Genomic DNA, 12650 nt, shown 5'->3' on the forward strand with positions numbered 1-12650 from the left:
GGAGGTGTGGTTGCACAGCAAAAATTTCTGTCTAGGTTTCAAACAGTTTTTATTAAGCAATTACAAATAAACATTCTTTGGAAACTGATGCTGTATATATCAAAGGGGTGACAAATAAAAATGGAATTTCATAAAATATCACAAGCGTGGCCACACCCTCCTTTTTTTCTGCTATAGTTTGTAAAAGTGTGGTCCCATATTCTTGATAATATAAGAGGGCATGTGTTACTTTTAGATAAAGTAGGAAAGAAGTGCAACAAGAAACGCTCCCATACTACATCATCTCAGGTCAGAAGAACAAGTAAAAACAGTTTAACACATTTTTTACAATTTTTATTCTGTAGAATTCAGGAACGTTCTGTTGTAGTGCTTAGAGGTCGTCCACGGTTCCCCTAACAAATCACATACTGTTTTAAGAATATATAGGATAGTACTTTAGTAATATGCACTACTTGCCCTATATGTCCTATAGGGAGAAGGTGAATAGGAACCGCAACTGAGAAAAATAGAAAATAGAAAATAGCATTCCGAAATGTAGGTTTTCAGTAAGAAAGTATGTATGCAAACTATCTTTTTTTAGGCTGCAATTTCGAAAAATATTCTCACAGAAAAAATATCTGATCAAGTAAGGTATAAAGGTCAGTAAGCTGTTTTTCAGATGGTTTACTCCTGGCACCGACAAATCTCCAATTCCTCTTCTGTAACAATATGACACTCTATTAAAATTTAAAAAGTGACACGGTTGTTACACAAAAAGGAAAAGGAAAATAAAGTTATAAATACAACACAAGATCAATAACTAAATACTTTTGAGCGGTGAATATTTTAGAACTTCTTATCTCCAGGACTTGGAAATGTTTCATGTTTGTGGTGATGGGTCATAAACTCCTCTGAAATCATAATGACTGTGAAAATTATAATATACTTATTCACAGTGTATGATCCCAAGGGGGAAACAGAGTAACAACCAGAAGCTGGTGACGTTGCGTATAAATCTTTACTGTTGGCGCCGACGGTTAATGAACTCCTCTGAGATCACAATGACTGTTGATATTATAATATACATATTCACAGTATATGATCCCAAGGGGAAAACAGACTAAAAACTAGAAGCTGGTGACGTTACGTATAAATCTTTAGTGTTTGCGCCGATGGGTCACCAACACCTCTGAGGTCAAGTACAGTGTCAATATTATAATATACAAAGGAGCAATCTTTGCTCTATTCTGTCTGTTCCTGAAAACAAGCTGCTGAAGTTACAGAAAAAAGGCAAAAACAACCAATAACACTTTCATCTAAATAGAAATGTTTTAAATAGTGACAAATAGCTACGTATTATAACTATCTACTATGCCATAATCAAACAACTTACAACTCCGTAATATGTTTTGTTGCCACAAAACAAGAATCCAACGCTAGAAAAGGGAACCTGAATCAGAGGATTGCATGTCATTCATAGTGTAACTCCACAATTGGCTAATGGACCTCCCAGTGGTGCTAATATGAAATCCCCTTAGTAAATAAAGACTAAAAAGAGTGATTAATACGACAAGGTGACACAATATGGATAGTTACTACCTTTAGACTAAGTATATTATAAAGAAAAATATCCTTCTAAGTGATGAATTATAAACTTAGATCAATGGCTATATTAGGCCGCCCCTAATGCACCTGTTTATGTACGCCACAATAGCAGTCCATTCCGCTAGAACACACCACATCAATCTAGATCATAATATGAGAGTGTAATATGAATTTCCCACCCAATATGGCGCTTTGAATATGGTTTGAAGAAAAGGAATATATATTAGGTTGCTAATAATGCACTTGTTGGTAGAGTATCTAACAGCAGGCAACCCTGCTAGAGCAGACCACATTTATGATGATACATTATGTGAGTTGTATGCGATTCCCTTTCTAATATGGCGCTTCCAATGCGATCCGAGGAAAAGGATACTAATGTGTCAAAATGTAAGACCCCCACCAGGTGTATAACAGATATTGAGAAGGACATTGTTATCCCGGGGAGAGCCAGGGTACAATTCTGAAATTAAATGGGTTTAGATGTTTTTTTTAAATTAAAGTAAATACAAAATTAAATATGCCCTCGGATCCCCTGTGATTAGTGAAACAAATATATAAACAAATCTAAGAAAAACTAATATAAATGAGCGTCCACAAATAAATACAATACGATGTGTGCGTTCGCCTGTTTAATATTTAAGTAAGTGCCGCTTTTAAAGATGGCGCACGTTTCATGAAAGGAGCGTAGTCTTTAATCAACAAGTATGTTAGAAAGACCTTTACCCCGGAAGTACTTTAACCTTAACCACACGCCTTGTGGCCGGCTACCTAGTACTACCATTAACGCGAGGTGTGCAAGCCGCGGTTTGCATATATATATAAAGACCGACAAGAGAAAGGCAGTCTGACTACGAGAAAGGACTCGAGCGGACACACGGCTCAGTTGTCGGTTATAATTCAGGTAAGAGGAGGACCTACCGTGTCTAAAGGATAGGGGTAGATGGGAACCTTTAACCCTTAGAACTATGTAATGGGCTACAACCGGTAGAATTGAACTGTTCTAAATTCTTCTCCCGAGCCTCTGTATTTCACACGTCCCATAAGTCTACTCGTTGTATTAAAGATAAACGCAGTACTACACTGTCGCGGTTTTTCTAGCTGATTTGAGTAACATATCGGGACATTATTGTAAACAAAGAGCCTGGATATTTACTAAATGGGAGGAGGGCGTAAGGAGGGCGTAAGTTTAAACCCTGACCCGGGAGTTACATCTCATTTTTTGACTAGGACACAACTGTCTTCTTTGTTTTCTAACGAGACAATGAAGGTTTACGAGACCTATACAAATGTGGGGGCAATAGACACGTCTCGCCTTGATTACTTCATTAACCGAGGTAGGTCCTGATTACCGTAATGAAATGGGGCTACTGGACAGGAGAAATTCCCTTACAATTAATGCCTAAGATGAGCCTATCACCTAGAGTGCAGAAACAGGAATAGGCAGTTTGACGTATGCAGGCTTTAAATGTGGTCACAAAAACATATTATCTATGCTTATCTCTAAACAGACACTGGACCAATTACAATACAATAGATGTGCCAACCACTCCTAGGCCACGATCTAATTGCAAAAGGAGGATCAAGACGGTTTCCCCATAGAAGGGAGTCCATTACCTTCTCTATTCGAGGTAAATGTTGGATTACGAATGCACTCCAATAGATGTACCTAAAAGTCTTGTTATTATATGTTATGTTAAAAAATGATTTATTGAGCGCACTGACACCGATTGGTTTCCTGGCGCTGTCGAAGAACAGGAGACGTGACCAGAGGTTTTAATGCGTGCTGGATTTATTGATATGCTTGTCTGTAGAGCCAGGTCTTTAGTGCGTATAACGTAGACAACTAAAGATAAAATGCATATGCATAACATTTCATTGTAGGTATAACCTTATCCAGAACACCAACCAGCAACAAAGTAGTGGAGCATATACCCACTAACAGCGTTTAAGGTGAGACCTGTTATGAGAGTACGAGCTTCAAGAAACAACGTCTATAGAGACAGAAGGCTAGGTTTTCTAACCATCCCCCACATTATTTCCATAGCTTCAACCATAGTAAGGGATACAAAAGCTTCCTCACACTAGGATCTACGTTGAGCTGGTCCATAAAAGCCGTACCTTCAACAAAGAGCCAATCTCGCAAATAAAGTGGTGAGTTGGCTCATAACAATACAGAATGAAGAAAGGAGGAGTGTAGTCTCCCCCATTTTTAATATTGTGCGAGTATGTGAGGAAGAGCTTGGTCTCTCATGTTTGTAAATTGGATGGATGCATGAGAGGTAGAGCATACTAGTCAGTAGGCTATATGATAATAGAGAGGACATTTATAGAATGATGTGATAGATTGGACCCTGTTTAATCTGTTAAAAACAGTAGATTTTGGTAATCGATATTAATGTTAATAAAAAATATGTTGTTTACATAAAGAAAAAGGGAAAAAAAAACATATGTATCTGCTTTAGGACCACTGTAATTTTGGGATATCTGCAATGCAAGTCATGGTTTCTGAATCTAATTTATATTTTATAGGTGAACTGTTAAAACAACTGTATGCTGTAAATGAGAGTGATGAAATGGTCTTGATAAAGATGGAATAATTTGGAAATCCATCGAAACACGTTGACGCCTGTGTCTAAATACACAATCCCCTTGCCTCTCATTACTTGAACAGTAGAATATGTAAATGGTGTCAAGCAATGTTTGTGTTACATCTTTAAACAGGGGACGTGTATCTTTCTAAGACTAATTGTACCGGTCTGGGTCAATACACTCTTCATGAATTTTTAATGTGTTTATGTGTTAATTTGTGATCAGTAATATTTCGAATTCATTTTATCTGTCACTATTTTCAGCTGTATTGTAGATTTTATTGTTGAAATTTTAAATAATCTGAAACCAATAAATTACATGTTAATCAAATTCAGTGGTCCTTTAGGTATATATAGCGATAGGGTTTGTGTAATGTTTAAGGTGAATGAATGAAGTGAAAACTATTAGATGTGAATTGAATGTAAGTGATGTACTGAATAGAAACCTACCCTTTGGGATTTTTCTACTTACATTGAATATTATAATATACAAAGGAGCAATCTTTGCTGTATTCTGTCTGTTCCTGAAAACAAGCTGCTGACGTTACAGAAAAAAGGCAAAAACAACCAATAACACTTTTATCTAAATAGAAATGTTTTAAATATTGACAAATAGCTACGTATTCTAAATATCTACTAGCCATAATCAAACAACTTACAACCCAGTAATATGTTTTGTTGCCACAAAACAAGAATCCAACGCTAGAAAAGGGAACCTGAATCACAGAACGGATACAGATAAATAACTTGCGAAAATGAAACTAATCTAACAACGCGTGTGGTTTATATACCTTTTGGTTATTAAGTAGTCTAAGGAAGGAAGACGCAGCACCGCCCATTTAGATGTCACATTTTACAGTTTACCCGTGCTCACGTTTTAACTGTTGAACTTGTGCACGTGTGGGGAAAAGTTAAAAAATGTGAAGCGGTAAAGGTTTTGATTTCGATCCTAACACGTATAAGGTCCTTAATATGTACATACACTGGCCAGCTTAAAAACTGTTACCTGGCAAACCGTGTCATTTTCATTCTCATGACTAAGAACATCTATTAATTTCCGTAATTCTAATTAGAAGACATGAAAAAAAATATTGTTCACAATAGAAGAAAAAAAAATATGTGCTAATATTTGTCATCACTAAGCTGTTAAATTAAAAAAATGCCTGCATTTGTAAAGCATACAGCTACCCCCAGCAAGGTGTGCCAGCGCGCGGGGGCGGCGGGGAGATTAAGCAAGGTGTTGCCCTCAGTGACATAGTGGTGGGCTAACATACAGCTGGAGCCAGGAAGCGAACTATGAAAGCTGTTGTTCGAAGTCAGGTATCATAGCTGATGCGTCACACTTTTTCCACTCTTATATGTTAAGCACTGCTAATTAAGTTTCAAACATTGTTAAATTATAAGTTATAACAACTACTGTTACAGTTGGTTTGCACTACAAAAAGTATGCACATCTTTTTAAAATTTACTTAAAAACATTATAGGTTTTAGGGACATTGTAGTTAGAAATTAGCATTTATAAAACCTTTGAAATTCACTGAAAAAACCATAGGTTTTACAAACATTATAGTTAGAAATTAGCATTTAAAAAACCTTAGTTATTCACAAAAAAACCAGGGACGTTATGGTTAGCGGAACATTTCACTCATACACAACGATAGAAATTCCACTGTTATAGTTAGTTCCGCTAACTATAACTCGCGATGCACTGCTCATGACGTCACATATTACATAATTCATGGAATGGTCAGTGACATCATTGATGACATCACTGATGACATCTCAAATGACATCTCTGATGACATCACTGATGACATCATCCACATGATAATCCGATGCACCTCCTCACTCCTTGATATAACCTTTGATACACCCATTTTAAAATACAGACTACCATTTTCGAAACCATAGACACACCAATAGCATAACTACATACCCACTGACTGATTCCTAGGTCTACATACACATCCACTTATTCACCCATACAATTACTTACACATGCATTCATTCATCAATACAGCACTATCATATGCACTCATGCACCTATTCAGACACTTACACACTGCCACTCATCCATGGAGTTACTCACACACCTAGTCAGTCATGTAAAGATTCAATCACACTCCTATTTACTCACCTATACAGTATACACACAACACCTCCCTAATTCATACAGATAGTAGTGCATACTTTCTCTCTTATATAATCACTGATACAAGTACACACTTATCCATACAGCCACTCTCGTAATCACTCACTCTCACATATAGTCATTTATATACACTATTACTCACATAAACTGCCTTTTACATATGTAGTTACTTACATGTACCACTGCGTCCTCCATTCACTCACCAACACACCCATACACACACTCACCCATTCATAGAGTTATTTCCACATGCAGTCTTGAACCCATACACCAGGTGAATAATCTAGTCACACATCTATGCACAGAGTTACACACCTCCAACCCACCCACACACACACTCAGGGACCAATACAAATACTCAAGCAAACAATCAATAACCCATATAGACTGTCATGTAGCTACTGACCAACCCATGTACCAGCTTACACAACAACTGACACACAAATACAGATATTCACCCAGTTTAGTCGCTAACTCATACATTCAGTAAAACACTTTTAATCAGTCACTTATACAATCAATCACACATCTCGTAAATCCTCCATCCAGACATGTATACACCCACTCATTCTTCAATACATCTTGGGATATATTTAAAACATATTTAAAGTTTCCAGAAACACACATTCACTGGATGATGTCATCAGTGATGTAATCAGTGATGTCATTTGAGATGTCATCAGTGATGTCACTGACCATGGCATGAATGATGTAATATGTGACGTCATGAGCAGTGCCTTGCGGGGGCGTGAGTTATAGTTAGCTGAACTAAAAGTAACAGTGGAATTTCCATGTTTTTGTATTAGTGAAATGTTCAGCTAAATATAACGTCCCTGTTCTAAATACATACCTGAATCTGAAGAACTTGTGCACAAAAATAGATTTGTCAATAGTTAAATTACTTCTGTTCTCTTTATTGTTTGGTTTTAATTATACAATGTTACCATCTCAGATAACTTATTGCAGTAAGCAGATACTGTTATTTGCTGAACATTTGAAGGTTTCCCCAAGACTACTACAGATGGTAAGTGTGCTTCTCCTCCACTTAACTTCTTCCATATGAAGTGATTGTATGTCCTTTCATTGATGGTTTTAACATGCTTTCACATGGTACTTGTCCCATAGCAATACTTTTTACTAGTCTCTCTTGAGAATTGCTTGCCCCAAATGTTACCCTGCACAAATTTAGCAAATATACAAATCTATCTTTAAGTCATCATTGTGTCTTGAATTTGATGCCTTTAATATCACAGTTTGCTTCTCTCGAAATGTCATGTAAGTCATCCCATGAATATTCTGCACAACTGAGGGTTAGAAACCAAGTTGGTGTTCCTAAATATCTGAACATACACTTGAGCTCACCATTACACCAATATCAGCATTCATTAGTGCCACGTTGGCATGTCAATATATTGATCAAATTTGGAGATGTTAAGTAAACAGAAAGCAGCACCTCAAGTAATTGGGTGGGGTCCTAGCGTAGCTAATCAGAAGTTAAGGTTTGGGTGTGTTCTGGTATTTGTAAATAGTAAAAAAAAAATATGTTACGTTTATTTGTTCATTGTTTGGTTTAAATTGTATTGTATTTTGTTAATAATATGAATTTGTAAAGATAGACAAATGTATATTACTAATTTAACTTATGGGTAACAAACACACTCATACAGGTGCTCCTACATGAACTCACATACCTATAGAATCATTCACACAGGTACTGTCACACCCACACATACAAACACACACCCACTAAAAGTCCCATGCAGTCAGTCCCATGCAGTCAGTCACACACCCATTTACACAAGCAAACACCTAAGCACATCCACATTGTGTGCAGTTTTTTTAATCTAAAATCTTTATCTTTATGATTGTTATTCCCCATTATTCACTGATCATTCTTTCATCAGTACATCATTTATGGAGTATAAGTATAGAACATTAGAACAGTAAAAAGGAAGATGCAGAAGACATTTTTACAGCGACAAGCATGTGACAATTCACATAGGAATTAGTCGTCTCACTCAAATGTTCACAGGCAGCTGATATTGTAATGAATACAGCTGATGATGGCTCTCCCAAGGGTGCTGTAGAGGTGGACTGTCTTGCTGCACATGTTTTCTCTGACATCACTCAGTTGAAGACCCTTTCATTAATTGGTTCTAAATACTTCCACATGGAACTTGTTCCATGTGAATACTTCACTGCAGTGCCACTGGATAACTGTGTGCCCCTCACAGCATGTAATAATTTCCACAAGCATGAGGATGAGAAAGTCGACACCCCATACGAGTATGAATCTGTATAAAGTATTGCCATTTTTTAGGTGTTTTACAAAATCTAATTGATTTTGATAACTGTACTATTTGTACATGACTGTGTGTCTTCCCACCTCCCCTCTCTCCACATGTTTTGTACGTATATGTATTCCTTGCAGGTACAATGCGACCTCCCACTCACTGAAGAAACAGGTCAAAGTTACCTATTTTTCACTTTATTCACTACCCTACACTGGTCCTGAAGAAAGCCCACTGACCTACATAGGCGAACAGAGCGGAAACATGTTGACCGTATTTTAAATCACTATATCAGTGCGCTTGAATCCCTTATCATTCCATAGCTGCACGCCAGTAATTTTCCAATATAGTTTACTCGAACCCAGACCAATTAAAGTTCCAGTCTGCTTGTTCGGGTATTTTAAATTTCCCTTGAGCACTTATCACCCACTGTTCACGATCACTACTGTTTTAACCAAGGGTAAATACCTCCTGGCGGAGGTTGCATAAATACTGACCCAAGGATTATGCACACACGTGTTAACAAGAGCGGGGAGACACCATATACCGCTACGAGATCGTAATTTACATGTGCATGAGGGTCTTTTACTTGGGAGACACCCCATACCGACCTGCATACCCTGGTTATGCAGGACAAGTGATCCTTCCCCCTTGATTCTTGAATAATCAACAGGAGACTGAATGGATCAGCACTCTTCCTTCCCCCATTGATTGATGGTGATTAGCAGCTCGCAGCTGTGGGAGAATTTCGAAAGAGATTCACGAGTGAGCCAGCTCACAAGTAACACATTTCCCCTTGGTAACTAACCGTGGCAGAAAATTTTGGACTCAGCTACACCACTGAAGAAATCGACGCAATACTTGCCAGACCTCCACTGCTCATAGAAGGTGACCTTTCTCAGACTCTGTCTTCCACCACAGATTGGGATGAGCCCAGCAAAACCAAAAGAGAACAAGTCAGAACAGCCGTGCACGAATCATAATGACAGAATACCTCAGAGTAAATGCGGCCCCCAGAGGACTATGGGTGATGAACGCCCCTCGTATTTTTCTGAAAGATTTAGCCTTCAGAAAAGACTGGTCAGCCATTTCTTGGAAGTGTACCAGGGACTATCTAGTCCTAATCATAAAAACAGCCACTAGGCTGACGGATGAACTAACGGTCAAGATTGAAATTTTGGAAACCAAATTGAACAACACAGTCAACATCACCATTTACAAGAACCGCCTGGATGAAATAAATAAGGAGATGAAAGATACCCAAGAATATCTTACGCAAACCAAGCTGCAAAAACTGGCTAAAGAACTTAAACGATTCTCGCTAGAACGCATACATCCATATAGCAATAAGGAATACAAAACAAACGATAATGCCTCCAACTATGACTCCAACAGCGTGTCTTCTAATGATAGCTCAGACCAAAGTGGAGATGAGTTTCCCAATCGAGGCAGAGGTAATTACCAAAATAGAAGAGGAAACCGCAGAGGCGGTAACTTCTGGCGCCCCCACTATTTTCAGACGAACACTCAAGGGATGCCATTCCATCCATTCAACCCACACTTCCAAGGCTGGCCTAATCCATACTTCCAGATGCCACCGCATATGAACCAACAGATGCAACAACAAGCGGGTCAGAAATACCAACAAGGGATTTCTTTTTTAGGGAATGGCCAGTCAACTCAACGGACAAGGAAAAGAGGAGTAACCTGGTCCGACCAAACCAGACAAGTCCAGTCAAGGAGTGTGACAAGAGCAAAAACAGGGTCAGGTGCGACAACCTCATCGTAAACCTCACCAATAAGACCCTTACTGACAACCAAGAAAATGTACTTAACAAAGGCCTGGGATACGTACCCACTCCAAAATTAGATATTTTCAAAACAAAATGTGAACTTGCCGACTTCTGTCGAACATAGAAACTTAAAGCCTTTTTCAAAGACCAGCCATTACATACACCAGAAGGAGACACCGCCTTGAGGAACAAGTCCACCTTTTGTCCCCTCAATTCTCAAGTACCTATCGAAATCTGTACATTAGAACAGGCTATAATGAAAGAGGTCGACCAACTTAGCCAACAACCACATAAGCCATTCCAAAACATCACAAGAGCAGAACAACAAGCTTTGACAGAGCTAAAGAATGACGGGGAAATCGTCATTAAACCGGCCGATAAAGGCGGAGGAATTGTTCTACTAACCGCTGATGGCTATGATAAGCAATGTATGGACCTACTGGCAGACACAAAATTTTACCAAGTATTCACCACAGATCCAACTGCACGACTACAGAGAACCATATCCGTGATGGCTGAAGAAGCAAAGACCAACAATTGGGTGTCCAAAAAAGAGGCCGATTACTTGGAAACAAAATCACCAAGAACTTCCTATTTCTATTCCCACCCCAAAACCCATAAAGAGAGAATACCACCACCGGGGAGACCGATAGTCTCAGGGATAGACTCAGTCTTAGAACCCCTCTCGCAATTTGCAAACCAATATTTGAGACCTTTGGTCCGAAAAACACCAACATACTTGAAGGACACGCGAGACCTCCTAAATAAGCTCCAAAATTTCGAATATTCACAAGAATCAATGCTATTAGTGGGTCTCGACGTCGAGAGCTTATACACAAGCCTGCCACAGCAAAAAACATTGGAGACCTTGAGGTTCCGTGACGATTTTACTCGTGTTTGTAACATTGTCGTAAATACATAATTTTGGTATCAGTGAACCGCAAATGATCCATTTAGTATATCCTGGTGTTTTCGCTATGCTACGAGCAAGAGCACTCCAGTTACAAACACATTTCTGTTCTACCCGTGGCATCCATCTTAGAACACGGAAGCCATTTTGTATTCCTTGCCCTCACATAGTCAATGGACACGCAATGACCTCTTTCTTTAAAGGACACGTAGGCTTTAACCGGCGATTCACCTTGCTAGTGACACGTGCACCTTAGGCCAGCAACGCTGTAGCAGCATGACTCGGCAAGAACTGCCTCCCCAGCCTGAGGCCAGTCCTGCTATACTGGTTCTTGTGTTCGTTGGCCTGATCATGATTAGGCGGCCGAAGCTGGTAACCGTGCCCATTTACGACCCACAAACATTTCTTATCCTGTCTTTCTATCTTCTGCACCTGGCTCTGCTCCTTTCCTTCTGGGCCTTTATTAGGGGGAGGTAACGAAATTTACGATGAGGCGGTCCGGGTCTTGAATGAAGAATTGACATGGGATTATGATGGACTAGTGGAAACCCCTCATTTGTAATGTTTTGACATCAGATACTGTTGACGATCCCTGTGCAACGCCAAATATTTATTGTTTAAGACACGAATGTTTAGAACTGTGGTAACATGTAAAGAATTTGCCTGAAGCCCAATATTTAGTATATAAGGAGCAACCCTCTTTGTACAAATCGAACAGGCTCCTAGATACTGCCCATGTGTAGTTTCTGTGACTTCTGTGTCCCTGCAGTAATAAACCTTTGGTCTTTGACGCCACCATCGAGAAGCCCGTGTTTCTGTTTGTTTGTGCACCAAGACAGGTGGAACTCCGGGGTCTTCGGGTGTTATCCCTGACACCTCTGGACGGAACCAAAAAGTCCAGAACTCCAATTGGCGCCCAACGTGGGGCGACGTCATTCGGTACCGGTCCAAAAGCCTGAAGAGTTCGAGGAGCTTCGTGTGAAGATTTCAGAGGGAGGCGCCCCACTTCATCGATCCCGGCATATCGCAAAAGTGGCCCCGACGTTCTCTTCCACGAGGGTTCCCGTTCAGACGGCTGCAGTGGTCCGTTGCCTTGACCGTCGCCCTGTCTTGGACCCGAGGTGCAGTCCTCAGTACGGCGAAACGTGACGGGTTTCTCCTTGGTGACGTCTTCAGTGCCTCAGTTAAGTATTCAGTGGTTGCTAGTTGGTTATTTTGTAAGGGTTGCTCCTATTTGGATAATCCTTTTAGTTCTCAGTTCAGTTCAGTTCTGTAAGGTTATCACTGGTTATTCTGGCTACGATAATCATTCTGTTCAGTTCAGGTATCGAT

The 12650-nt window shown here is 39.4% G+C and overlaps 1 protein-coding gene across 2 annotated transcripts in view; it reads left to right on the forward strand.

Moving 5' to 3' along the window:
* The first annotated feature begins 2305 nt into the window (after nucleotides 1-2305).
* LOC144823662 (uncharacterized) overlaps nucleotides 2306-12650 on the forward strand; it is a 155673-nt gene continuing 145328 nt past the window's right edge. The window contains exons 1-3 of one of the 2 annotated variants that reach the window (XR_013608828.1): nucleotides 2306-2485; nucleotides 3093-3212; nucleotides 7277-7348. The gene's annotated coding sequence lies outside the window, so the exon portion shown is untranslated. Of the gene's footprint in view, nucleotides 2486-3092; nucleotides 3213-7276; nucleotides 8645-12650 lie in introns of both variants that reach the window. The other variant, XR_013608829.1, reaches the window with a different exon arrangement.

This window comes from Lissotriton helveticus, chromosome 3_1 (assembly GCF_964261635.1).
Source record: "Lissotriton helveticus chromosome 3_1, aLisHel1.1, whole genome shotgun sequence".
Taxonomy (NCBI): Eukaryota; Metazoa; Chordata; class Amphibia; order Caudata; family Salamandridae; genus Lissotriton; species Lissotriton helveticus.